Here is a 14,527-nt window from a genome sequence, read left to right as displayed (position 1 = left end):
ATTGCCTCTATAGGACCCTCTGCTTGTGTTCCCTTCATTTTTAACTGTCCCCCTATGTGACTCTACTCTCTGCCTTGCATCTTTCAGGAACAAGAAAAAACAGCCGTGTCAGCCACAGGCTTTCACAAACATCATAAGTTAGCATCCTATAAGCAAAAGATGTAAACCTTAAAATGCAATGTGACTTTAAGCCTGACCTGAAATTTCTACCTGCAACAAGCTTCATGTTTATTGGACACTAAGTAATGGAATAAGTTTCTCTGCCCGACTATTAACAATTCCTTTGTGTAGACAGTTTCTATTCAAAATGTTTCATTTTATGTCCAAGTATAATAATGTAAAGGCCAATGCAGGCAGGACTAACTGAATGTGCAGTGAGACAATAGTCCTCTCAGTATCCACTACCTGAGAATGGACTAGTTACTAACTTATGCATAAATCACATGTATTCTTGGTAGAGACTTGTGTGATAGGCATGGCCTACCAAATTCAATCAAAACCAATCTGAAACATGCATGCATGGTATTGTGTACCCAAGTTCAAAGGAACTCTTCCTTCCTTTTTTTGAACATTTCTAGAATCATCCATGCATCTCTCTCTCTCTCTCTCTCTCTCTCTCTCTCTGTGTGTGTGTGTGTGTGTGTGTGTGTGTGTGCTAGATATGAATTAGGAATGTCCAAAATGGCTGGAAAAAAGCATGGCAGAGAACAGTCAGACCTGCAGAGGAACTGAATTTGACCCCTTCATTTCAATTCGGAGGCTCACATCTGCCTGTATCTTCATCTACAGGGCATTTGATCCCCTAGTTTGGCATAGACAGGCACATGTACTCATATATGAACACCACACACACACACACTATTAGCCATCACAGTGAGCCTAATGATACTTTTCCTTATTATTAAATTGCCATATACTTATTGTATTATTAAATAATGTTCTCCATCCTCTTGACTATAACTTAGTATTTTCAGAAATGATCTAGATCCTATCTTTTCATAGAATGTAAGTTTTTCTCAGAATTCTGGATTTAATAATTTTCTTCATTTCAAAACTCAGAATTCATATGTGATTTTAGCTGTGCTGAATGACAAACATGATGGGTGTTTGCCCTTTGGTGTTCCACATTTCTCTGGAACAATTTCTCCTTGAGAACTTCCTGAAAATATTGGGAGTAGACATCGGGCGCTTGTTGTAGAAAAGCCCACAGAGCCGCAATCACTCTGTGAAAGCTTCAGGAGCGATTCAACCGACTTTGTGATAGGGAGGCTTCCAGGCAAGAGGACAGTGGCTGCCAAAGTGCAGGGATCTTCTTCATGAAGAAGGGGCCCCAAGGATGACCCCAGTTCCCTAATTTCACAGAGTTGCCAATGCTAGTAAGAGAGCATGCGTACACATCCTGTTATGACATTGTGGGGAATTACTGAGACACACTGTAAAGGGAAACTACACCCGCACATGTCGTGTGCTCCGGGGAAAGCCTGTGTGAGGAGCGTGGCACACTCCCTGTTGTCTTTCTTTTTCTTCCCCGGTCCATGAGACAAACAGGACCTGGGGTCTAAGAAATGTTTGCTTGCTGCTTGTTTTTTCCGTTCCTTCTCTCCTTCCTTCCCTTTCTCCTTCCATCCCTCCTTTCTCCTTCCTTCCCTCCCTCCCTTCCTTCCTTCCTTTCTTACTTTCAATCATTAAAAACAATGACTTGACTTAACACCCAGATCTCTGCAGGATGAAGCCATGGCCAATTTTCCAGGATTACATAGCACTGAGGACATACCAACAGAGGGCAGCATACATAAACTACACAGAGGCCTACATTTTGCTCTCTTTGATAGTGTAAGAACCCTATGCACCTTTTGCATTTACTCTAAGTTATATATTCACATCTGAAGATTTAGAGCTAGGAACTGCAGGTGAAAGAAAACAGGTGAGGTTTGTTTTTCTGTGTTCCTGTTTGCTCCCACAATATATTTTTTTCCATTTCCACCCATGTCCCTGAAAAGTTCATGACTTCATTTTTCTTTATACACGAACAGTATTCCATTGTGCATATGTATCACAATTTCATTATGCATTCATCTTTTGAAGGGTATTCCAGTTGCTCTATTTCCCACGTGTGTGTGTAGAGCAACAGTGAACATGGCTAAGCAAGTGTCTGTGGAGTAGAGCCTAAAGTTCCTTGGGCCTATGACAAGGAATTGTACAGCTGGGCCATATGGTAGATTTCTCTTTTTTCAGAATTCTTCCGAGTGGCTTCTCCAGTTTGCATTCCCACCAACAGTAAATGAGTTTCCTTGACTTCCCACACTTTGGCAAGCATGTAATGTCCTTTGCTTTGTTGAAGGTGGCTGTTTTGAGTGGGGTAAGATGAAATCACAAGCTTGTTTTGATTTGCACTTCCAAAATGACAGAGAAGTTGAACACTTTTTGAGATATTTCCTACTCAAAACTATCTTGTTTAAGTCTTCCTTGAAGATTGTATCATAGTGACTTTCATAAACAAAAAGTTAGAAAACTGTACACATAAAAATCTATATGTACGTATATTCATGTTTATACAAACAAATATTTCTCAATAAATACAACTGAAAATAAGCAAAATGAAAACAATGATTTAGTTACATTTAGGGAACTGAGTCTAGAATTTAACATAATGTAACTCTACACATTTTCTTTAAAATGTATCCTGTTGACTCTCCTGTTCACCTCTGTGTATCCTGCTGACCTCTGAATCTCCTGTTGACCTCTGACTCTCCTGTTGACTTTTGACTCTCCAGTCCACCTCTGGGTATCCCGCTGACCTCCTCCTACCCTGCTGACCTATGTTCTGTCAGTGTTTGACCTGTCACAGGAGAAGCCTATTTACTGACATGGATATTCTTTTTTTTTTGTCATAAACCAATTAGCACATTAGCTCGGGCTTCTTATTAAACCTTATAACTTATATTAACCCATTATTCTTATCTATTTTAGCCACATGGCTTGGTACCTTTTGTGGGGGCAATCACATCTTCTTCTGTGGCTGGGACAGGACTGCAGAAGAAACTTCCTTCTTCCCAGAATTCTCGGGTTCTCCTCTACCTGCCTCTACTTCCTGTCTGGTTGTCCCACTTATACTTTCTGCCTGGCTACTGGCCAAACAGCATTTATTTAAAATATAATTGACAGAATACAGACCATTTTCCCACACCACCTCCCCTTCTTTTTTTTTAAAGCAAGAACTCTGAATCTAATATCTCTTGTTTATCTTTTCTCCGATCATTAGCCATAACAATTTGTAACCAACATTCTAAACAAAGGAAAATATCCATAGCCCATTTTTTGGGAATGTGGGCATAGTTTTCCAGGCTACTTCCTGCTGGTTGGGATCATTGATCATCTTATGGGGACCTAAAGGAAATTTAGAATTATGATTAAGTCATAAGTGGAGTATCCTGTGAGGCTTGATCATCTCAGGCAGCAGTCTCGAATCTGTTCTGGATGTAAAACTCAGACATCTGGGCCATCTGTTCCTACCGGAGATCTCAGGTGGTCTTCCTTGTTCCAACTTGATTTTTCTTAACTCAGAATAAATCCAAAACTTCTCATTTTCTGTGGAAACAAAAGCAAAACCTCTTCTCCAAAGTAGCATATCTTTTGACTTCAATTTTGAAGTCAAGGCATTAACAAAATTTTTGTTTTATTAATCTAGCAGCATGTACATTTAAATTTGTTTTAGCAGCTGTTGCTCCTTCCTCAGCTATCAAGCAGTTCAAAGAGAACATAATCACATACAATGTCCAGACACTCTGTGTATTTTTTATCTTTATGTGGCTCTAGTCTAACCTCTATTTCTTTTATTTTTAATTTTTGGCTTTTGGAGACAGGTTTTCTCTATGTATCTTTGCCCTGGAACTCACTCCATAGACCAGGCTGTCCTTGAACTCAGAGATCTGCCTGCCTCTGCCTCCCAAATACTGGGATTGAAGGCATGTGCCACTACACCTTGAACTTGCAGAGGTCTGCCTGACTCTGTCTCCCAAGTATTGAGATAAAGGTGTGTACCACCACACCCAACTACTCTCTTTCTTTCTTTTTTATTTTAAGGACTTTAACCTTTTTCTTATTTCTCCCAATCCTGCATAAATTTTTATCACAGTGTAAATCATTTAGAGTTTTCTTCATCTTTGAATCTCTCTTTACTGTATCTCTCTCTCTCTCTCTCTCTCTCTCTCTCTCTCTCTCTCTCTCTCTTATTTTGACCACATGATTCTTTAATTTGCTAAGCAATATGGGTAGGATTAAAGCCATGACTTTGATGGCTGGATCCAGTCCATTCTTTTGCACTCTGAGATTCCAGCCTCATGGCAGAGGTACCGGCCGGAGCCATGTTTATTGCCACAACTCTACAGCGTTTCAAGGTCCCTGCCACCACCAAAAAGCATGTGGTTAGCTTTTCATCAACACCATTTAAGTTTTTCGTGGCAGGACATTTTAAAAGAGCTGCAAGGTTTTGCAGCTAAAGCTGAGTCAGGAAGCCTCTCTTAAATGAAAGTGCTTGCCTTTAGCAAGCAGAGCCCATCTGAGAAAATGCTGTTCTGAATAAGCCATGCTTAACTCTATTCTTTTCTGTCTAGAATTACTTCCCAAGCTCTGTCAGGCTTTATGTGGATATGGTTGTCCACGTGGGCACCACTTGTTGTCGGAGTTTCTGTTCTGCCTGGTTCTTGTAAATTATATATAAAACTTACGTATATATATATATATATGTAATATATATGTGTGTGTATACATATATATAACTTATATTAACCCATTATTCTTATCTATTTTAGCCACATGTCTCATTATCTTTTTCGTTGAGGCAGTCACATCTGCCTTCTTCTGAGATTGGAACAGGACTGCAGAAGGAACTTCCTTCTTCCCAGAAGTCTCCTGTTCTCAAGATGGAAATTCTGAATGGAAAATTGATAGCTGTGGAAATCAAGAATCAAACCCTGATATTCTATGGACCAGTGGAACTCAGAACAAGCAGTATAAATAAGAAGTGTCACCTGTATCTGTACAGAGGTTTCTTGGTTGGGACTAATAGTCAGTACGTGTTTACATCATACTCCATTTCACTAAAGGCTTCAAAGTGTCAAACTTACTGTGGAACAATTTAACAGGATTTCTCCCTTACGTTTTTACAAATGTTTTGATTTCTTATTGGTTTAACAATCGGTGGATCCTGCCCAGTGCCTGGCAGGAAATAAAATTAAGAATCTACACTAACTGCCATGCTTGACTACACATATCAATAACCAAACATTTCCGGGTGTTATTAGCATAGCAAACTAAAGGTGGTTGCAAAGTGGAGAAGAAACCGATTGCAACCTGGGAGAGAATGTTTGAGAATAAAACTCTGTTGTGGTACATTATTCATACTTCAAAGCAGCTTGTAGATTTAAAAATCCCATAACAAGCTCATGGAAACTGTCTACATGCTCTGAGTATAAAAGAGTATTTATTCCCAGTGCAAAAGCTGTTGGCCCTTGGAAGGAGGAAGCCAAGGCTGGATGGAGGAGAGAATTGCTTCCCTGAACTCTGCTCCCACAGAAATGCTTTAGAATATAGAGAAGTGTTGGAGAGGCCCAGCAGTTCTGAACTGTGACTGGCTCTTACCCTTCCCGGATTCAAACCCTGCCTTTGCTGCATTAGCCATTCTGGCCATTCCTCACCTAAAATGTGAGGCTAATAGAGGTTAACTGATGTTGCTAAAGATTAAATTGAACAAAGGTCATAAAAATTTTAAGTTTCTTAGAAAATAGCAGGTACCTATTTATGCTTTCAGAGAAGAACTAATGTCCTGGACTTTAAAAATAACTGTTGGTTTAGTTATAAGGAAACAGAAAACCTGAGTACTGTATTGAAATTTAAAAAAATTACTGAAATTATTGAAATGGATGTTTCCTCCCTATATATGAAAATGAATATTAATTGAAGTATGTTTCAAATACATAGTATAATCTATACTCCATGTAGATATGAAAAAGTTACTGTCAGAGGCAGGTTGCCCTCAGTGCAGGTTTTAAGGAGTGCCATCTGCCGCTTGCTGAGCTGTAGTGATAGAGGCAAATATGATCTTTGCTTCTTCTGTTAGCACAGATCCCTTGTTTAAGAAACAAATTAACAAAGGTCTTCTTTAATTCTTTTTAAAGTATAAGATAGCCTATAATATAAAATACATCAGCTCTCTGGCATCCCTCTGGATTAGGAACTGTGTGGCCACCGACTTAGTAGGCCCCAGTGAGGCCGGGAAATCAATTCTCTTAGGCTGGCCCATGGAGAACTTCACAGCCACCTTCCGGTAAGAACCAGAACTTGTTCCTTTGTTGGCACTGGCTGTCAGTGGTAGAACAGTATTGACTTCATATTTTGAGGTACACATAGATAATTTAGTGTATAAACTCTCCCAGAACTATAAAACAATGAATCTGTTTTAATCTGATTGTATGAACACTGTCTCTTTGTAACCTGCTGTGTTTGCACCTACTGGCCAACTATTTTCCAAGAGAAGATACAACATCTTTCCAAGTTGGGATGATTCAGTATGAATCACTAGGGAGCATCCTAAGTTAGAGACCATTGGTGTTTTGGTGGATGCTGATTTCCTGGTAGGAGCCTGAAAGGGTGTCAGCTTCTAGGTAAGGAAGTAGAGGGAAGAAGGCTCTGGCTTCTTTTCCAGTATTTTAGATAGAAGATCAGATGTTATCCTATTACATGAATATGTTTGGCTTTTGTTCAGTAATATTAAGTATGCCAGTTAGCATCAAAATTCCCCTGATGCTCCAAAAGAACAGGGTTTTACTGTACAAAATTATAATTCCATCATAAATATTGAGAACCTTGAGTATCTGTGTCAAGTTTACATTTTGGTACTACAGATGAGAGGTGAAGACAGGCATTAGAGTCAGAGGTGACTTGTGCAGACTGGGCTAGGTTCCCATTCTCAGGCTGGCATGAAGATAGAGATTGTTTCTGTATCCTATGGAATTCACAAGTCAAACTAAACTGAAGGACTCAGATCCTGTGGCCACCCTGCTGCTCACGACAGCCACACAGCAGCACGTACACTAGTTATTACACCACGGGTTTATCCATGGGCTCCACCCTGTGCGTCCCCCCCCATTCTTCCCCAGACCTTAAGTCTCCTTGCAGAGTTCCCTCATCTATCACACAGGACTTCATGTTTTGTAACTTTACTAAATGCGGCATCAGCCCAAGCCTCATCCCAGAGTTCTCTCAGCTACACACTGGCCTTTAGCTTTTCTTTTTTCTGTTTTTATTGAGCTACATATTTTTCTCTGTTCCCCTTCCTTCCTCTGCCACCCCTTCTACCCTCTCCCATGATCCCCATGTTCCCAATTTACTCAGCAGACCTTGTCTTTTAAACTTCCCATGTACATTAGATACATGTAAGTCTTTCTTAGTATCTTCTTTGTTGTCTAGGTTCCTGTGATTGCAAATTGCAAGCAGGGTTTCCTTTGCTATGTGCCTATAAGCCACTTATGAGTGAGTACATATAATATTTGTATTTCTAGGTCTGGGTTACCTCACTCAATATTATGTTTTCTAGATTCATACATTTACTCGCAAATTTCTAGATGTCATTTATTTTTTTCACTGTGTAGTACTCCACTGTGTAAATGTACCACATCTTCTATATCCATTCTTTGTTCTTTTGATAAAAAATTTCTTGAGGTCTTACTATATTTTTGAGATCACTCTGTGTGATGCGGGGTTGGTGAAGAGCTTTTCCCATTCTGTAGGCTGCCATTTTGTCTTGTTGATGGTATCCTTTTTTTTTTTTTTTTTTTTTTTTTTTTTTTTTTTTTTTTTTTTTTTTTTTTACAGAGGCTTCTCAGTTAAAGGGAGCCCCATTTGTTACTGTGGCTCTCAGTGTCTGTGCTACAGGGGTTATACTTAGAAGTGGTTTTCTGTTCCAATGCATACAGTTTCTCATTCTTTCATCTCCTCTTGCAGAAGCACATGCAGCTAACATGTTACATTATTCCCTGCTAAAGCAATGTTCTTGTATTCTCATGCTCAATTACATGTGATGAAAATCCATAGAATATCAAGCATGGTGGTGCATCCCTTTAATACCAGTGCTTGGGAAGCAGAGGCAGTCAGATCTCTGTGTGTTCAAGGCCAGCCTGGTCTACATGGTTCCAGGACAGCCAGGACTGTTACACTGATAAACCCTGTCTCAGGGGTCAAAAGAAGAAAAGGAAAACATAAGAATAAAACAAATAAGACAATAATTGAAACTCATGTTTATGGTCAAGTGCAAAAACAACATGAATTTTGATGTGTGTGTTTTATGTAAACACATTTAATAATTCAATGTTTATGCAATGTTTATATACCCATGAACTACTTGTTAATATCAGTTTCCAGGTGTGTTTACTGGCTGTTCTTTTTGTATTTTCTTTGCTAATTCCTACTTTTTCATATGAATTTTTTCCTTAAGGACAAAGTCTCAGTTATTGCTTAATAATGGGTTTGATATGCATTTGGAATTAGATCATGTGATTAAATCCATTTGCCCTGTGTTCTGATCCTGACCATTCAACAAATGATGCCTCGATTGATAAGAGGCTAACGATGACTGAAAGAGACCATGGATGAAGGCCATTTAATTACTCCTTTACTCATGCATTTTAATATGTGTGTGCAGGTGGGCACAGGTGTGTGTCATTCATACGTGGGAATGCATGCAGAGGACAATTTTGTGACTTTGCTCTCCAGGTGTGGAGACAAGCACCTTTTCTTGCTGAGCCATCTCTTCCTACCCTCTTATGCCATTTGCTTGAACATGTGTCCGTCATGTTTTGCTCTGCACACATCTTTCTTTAGGCTGTGAGGGAACTGCTGTGTTTGATTGGCATTGTTGGTAGCAGACATGGGCATGTGTGAGGAATCCAAGCACAACAGAAGAAGATCCAATTGACTTAGTCATTTTAAAAACCACTTTTGTAGCATCATTCTTAATAAGAGATTTTCATTGTGGAAATCCTTGTTGTAACAACATATCTAGTATTTATATTTGAATTTTTCAGAGTGATATGATTAAATCCCTTAGAAACTTCAAAACCATCATTATAAGGTATAATTAATCACTTCTACACATATGTATAATAAAGTAGCTATTTTAAGCCTACATATTTTTTCTGTTTTCTTTTTTTCTTTTTCAAGACAGTGTTTCTCTCAGTAGCTTTGGAGCCTGTCATGGAATTGTTCTGCAGACCATTCTGTCTTCAAACTCAGAGACATTTGCCTGCCTCTTCCCCCTGAGTACTGGGATTAAAGGTGTGTGATACCACTGCCTGACTAAGCATACAGATTTTTCTATTTTATAGTAGATATTTTTACAATGATATCCATAATGAATAATACATGTGTCTTTGTAAGAATGGACTGTTACAGATGAGTCATATGGTTCTCCTTGTGTACACTGACTGATAATATAATGGATGTCATCTTGTTCACATTTGAATATTATTCTGTATAAGTGGATCAGTCTCACCAGCAAGAAAAGCACTATTTTAATGTAAAGAGTCATGATCATTTGGCCACATTTGTATACATGATTTGTGGGATTCCAGTCTCATCTTTATTAGCATGTTCCAGAAAATGATTTTATTCCCTTTTGCTTCCTTTCTGCAACAATTTGGGGGACATCAGTCTCCCCCCTCTCTCTCATGCTCTCTGTATGTGTTTGCGTGTTTATGAGTGCATGTGTGTGTTTCACTTCCTAGTCCTAACTGGGTTGTCATTCTGAAAAACAAAACTGTAGTTTTCCAGGCTATTTCCTTCTGATTGGGGGCACTGATAATCTTATGGGTACCTAAAAAAATTTAGAATTATGGTCAAGTTCTGACTGGGATATTTTGTGAGGCTTGATCATCTCAGACAGCAGTCTTGATGCTGTTCTAGATGTAGAACTTAGACATCTGGGCCATTCACTCCCATCAAAGATATCTCAGGCAGTGTTCCTTGATCAAACCTTATTTTTCTTAATCCAGAATGAATCCACAGCCTTTCATTTCCTGTGGAAGTAAGGCAAAAACCTCTTCTCCAAAGTGACATATTTTTTTATTTCTTTTTTTTTATTCTTTTTTCCCCCTCCCCACCTCCTCCTTCGTACCTCCCCCTCACTCTCTAATCTTAAGAACAGTCAGAGTTCCCTGTCCCATGGGAAGTCCAAGGTCCTCCCCCCTCCATACAAGTCTATAAAGGTGAGCATCCAAACAAACCAGGCTCCCACAAAGTTAGTCCATGCAGTAGAATTAAATCCCAATGCCATTGTCCTTGGCTTCTCAGTCAGTCTTCATTGCCAGCCACGTTCAGAGTGTCTATTTTGATCACATGCTCCATCACTCCCAGCAAAGTGACATATTTTTGACTTAAGCTTAGAAGCCAAGGCATTTTCAAAATACATGTGTTGGATTAATTCAGCTGCACTTACAATCAAATGTCCTTTAGCAGCTGTTGCTCCTTACTCAGCAGTCAAAGAATTAAAGACAACACAATAATACACAGTATCCAGACTCTTCGTGTAATTTCCATCATCACATGACTTTATTTTAGCCTCTAATTCTTTTATTTTTATTTTTAAATTTTGATTTTTTTGAAGCTAGGTTTCTCTGTGTATCTTTGGTTGTCCTGGCACTCACCCTGTAGACCAGACTGTTCTTGAATACACAGGGATCTGCCTGCCTCTTCCTCCCAAATATTGGGAATAAAGATGTGTTCTACCACACCCAACTACTCTCTTTCTTTCACATTTTAATGGATTTATCCTTTTTTGTAACATGCAGGGTCTGTTTGTTGGGGTTTATGTCCTGCCCAGTTCTCCATAGCCAGCAAGCCCCAAAGAAAATCACACAGAGATCTCCAGATGTTATAAAACTGATTGGCCCATTAGGATAGGCTTCTTATTAGCTCTTGTAACTTATGTTAACCCATTATTCTTATCTATGTTAGCCACATGGCTTGGTACCTTTCTCAGCAGGGCAGGTCACATCTTGCCTCTTTGGAGTCTAGGCAGGAGTCTGGAGGAATGGGCTTCCTTCTTTCCAGAATACTCCTGTTCTCCTCACCCCACCTCTACATCCTGTCTGGTTGACCTGCCTATACTTCCTGCCTGGCCAATCAGCATTTATTTAAAACATGATTGACAGAATACAGATAATTCTTCCGCACCACTTTTTCTTTTCTCTTCCAAGCCTACATATGTTTTTGAACACACAGTAAACTGTTTAGAGATTTTCTTCATCTTTGAATCTATCTGTACTGTACATCTCTCTCTTTCTGATGCTATGAGCCTTTAATTTGCTAAGCGATATGGCTAGGCATAAAGACATGTCTTTGACAGCTGGATCCATCCCATTCCTAAGCTTTCTGAGAGTCTAGCCTCATGATGGAGGTACTGGCCGGAGCCATGTTTATTGCCACAACTCTATAGTGTTTCATGGTCCCTGACACCACCAAGAAGCATGCTATTGGCTACTCATAAACATCATTTAAGTGTTTGGTGCTGGGGCCTCTTAAAAGAATTGCAAGATTTTTGCTTCTAAAGTTGAGTCAGGAAGTCTCTCTTAAATGATGTACACTTGCCTCTGGCAAACAGAGCTCACCTTAGAAAATGCTACCAAGAAGCCATGTTCTTTTCTGTCTAGTATTATTTCCCAAACTCTCTCAGGTTTTAAGTGGATTTAACTGTCCACACCCCTACTGCAGTATCCATGGTTATCTGGGTCTTACAATCTTTCCCCCTCTTCTTCTACAATTTCCCATGAGCCTGGGCAGAGGAGTTGTGGTGCAGGTGGATTGCTTGGTTCTGAGCTCGCACAATCAGTTGTTCTTTCCATTGACTAATTAGAAGGCTTCCTGCTCCTGCAGAGGAAGCATCTCTGATGATGCTGAGATCTACACTTCTCTGTGGATGGAGAGACGAATGTTATAATTCAGTTGGAATTAGTTTAGTTTAGGAAATGACAGCAGTATGCTCTCCTCTGGAATTCGTGACCACATTACTGTGGAGTTGGCTAAGTTTTCAGTATCAGGCACATTTTCCCTCATGTTTATCAGACCCTTTTTTCCAATTAGACAACCACTGGGTACCACCATGATCTAAGTACTATTATGGCAGCCGTACAGATATCTCACCATGCTGGTCATCAGTGAGGTTCATAGGTCTTAGGCTGAGTGAACTATTGAATGTAACCCACTACTATAAAAAGTCTAAACCAGTGTATCTCAACATTCCTAATGCTACAACCATTTAGTACAGTTCCTCATGTTGTACTGACTCCAACAATGAATTTATTTTGATTTCTTCTTCCTAACTGTAATTTTTCTACTGCTAAGAATCATAAGGTAAATGTTTCTGATGGTCTTAGACAACTCCTCTGGAAGGGTTATCAACCACCAAAGAGGTCTCAATCCACAGACTAAGAACTACTGGTCTGAATGGAGGATGCTTTCAGGTCAGAAAGAATTCAAATCCTCAGAATTCATTTTCCAAAGTGTAAGGTAGACTCAGCAACAGAAATTAAATTTAACTTCTGGGAAGCATTGTTTATTTAGAATTTTATATGAGTAATGGTTTATATCATTGTCATTCCTTCTCTCTGTCTCCCCAGATGCTTTCCATGTCCCCCCCATTCCTCATAAAACACATTAGCTTTTCTTCTTTAATTATTCTTGCTACATGTATAAGCATACAAACCTCTCTAAACCTATTTAGTGTTGCTCATTTGTGTATTCAATTCACTGACATTGATAACCTCTCAAGAGCTCATCCCTGAAGATCACAGAATCTCCCTCTCTTCACAACCATTCATCGCCTATGGCTCTTCATCTGAGTGAGAGGCCTGGGAAAATCCCCACACATGCTGGTCTGTCAGTTGATGTTCTCATTCTTTAAGACTCATTTAGGCAATCAAGTTGTTGAGATTTCATGGGTTCAGTTTCCATCACATAAGAAGCCATAATATCCCATAATCCATCTGACTCTGACTCTTCCCCTCTAAGGATTCTTTCTGATCTTTAGGTGGAGGGGTTGCACTGTGCATGTACCAGGTGGGGTGGGCACTCCATAGTCATGTTTTCTCTGACCACTTATGGATTTCTCTGCATGATAAATCTCTTCATGTACAATGTCTGTTACTTGAAGAGAAAAATGTGAAGTTTTCTGCATTACAAAAAAGGTCCTCAGAGATTTTCTGTTCTCCAGGATGTAAAAAAGAAGGTGTTAACAAATTCCATTTACCAAATTACTGTTCATGTTCTCCTTACACTTGGTCCTCAAATGCTAAAATCCAGCCATGGTCTTGTTCTATGATGGATGTTTATTGTACATCTGTTCACCCAGGCCCTAGGCTCATCACAAAAATGAAAGGAGATAATATTCCCACTCTACAAATATTTTCTGAATGAAAAACATGCTCTTATTTTATCGAATTTTTCATAATATGGTCTGAGTATAATAGTTAGATCATTACAAAATGCCTCTCAGAATAATTTGTCCACAACTAAAAGTTTTGGTTTATTAATTGACTTCACTCTGATAAACAAACACAGACATTGCTCCTGTGGCACTGCAGTGAGGACTTCTGGAGGACTTTGTCTTCTCTTAGATGTGCATTGCTTGGTTTCATCTTGAGCTTAAAATATATCTACCTTCCCTTTCCCTCCTCCAAAGCCACATTCTACTCTTTGTTCTCTTTAAATTCATGGATTCATTTTTGTTGTTGTTGTTAATCCTTGTTATGTGTGAGACAGACAGACAGATACACCAAGAGAGACAGAGAGGGATACAAGATATAAAGATACACAGATGATAGTTAGAACCTGCTTCTATTTTGTCCCTGAAACACATCTATATGGGCATTGGAATATAATTCATAAAGTTGTTAAATAAAGTGATACTGAATAATAAGATTTTTCTTATGAAGTACTTATTGCCCTTGTTAGGTTGCAAAGAGTACACAGGACAAAAATATAAGCAGACTGTGTCCACTTCATTTATAACACTTTTAGCTTGTTTGTTTTGGAACAAGATGCTACTGTTTTACGGGGAAGCTGACATCATATTAAATAGCATATTAAATTGTTAAGATCTTTTCTTGATATTAAGGTTTGTAAAAGCTTCATGCCACAGATCTCCAGAGAAATCCTATGAACCTTTCAATCGTGCTGACAAGTTAGCAGCCATTTTTAGCTACATTTACCCAAGCACCCTCAGTTCTCAAGTATGCATCAGCTGCTGATTGCCCTGCAGGACAAGTAACTGCTACTGTGTGTTGCGTGAGGAGTGGGCTGTGTCCCCCCCCCCACACCCAGCTAGCTTAACACCCAAAATGACCACACAAAAATTGTATTAATTAGGGTGGTTGCGTGGTAAGATGGCGGCTGTGAGTCTGCAACTTGGCGACTTGGTATGGGGGAAATTGGGCTGGTATCCTCCCTGGCCTGTAAAGATTGTTAATCCCCCCCCAAG

This window comes from Myodes glareolus, chromosome 2 (assembly GCF_982192425.1).
Source record: "Myodes glareolus chromosome 2, mMyoGla1.1, whole genome shotgun sequence".
Taxonomy (NCBI): Eukaryota; Metazoa; Chordata; class Mammalia; order Rodentia; family Cricetidae; genus Myodes; species Myodes glareolus.
Note: the sequence above shows the minus strand (reverse complement) of the source record.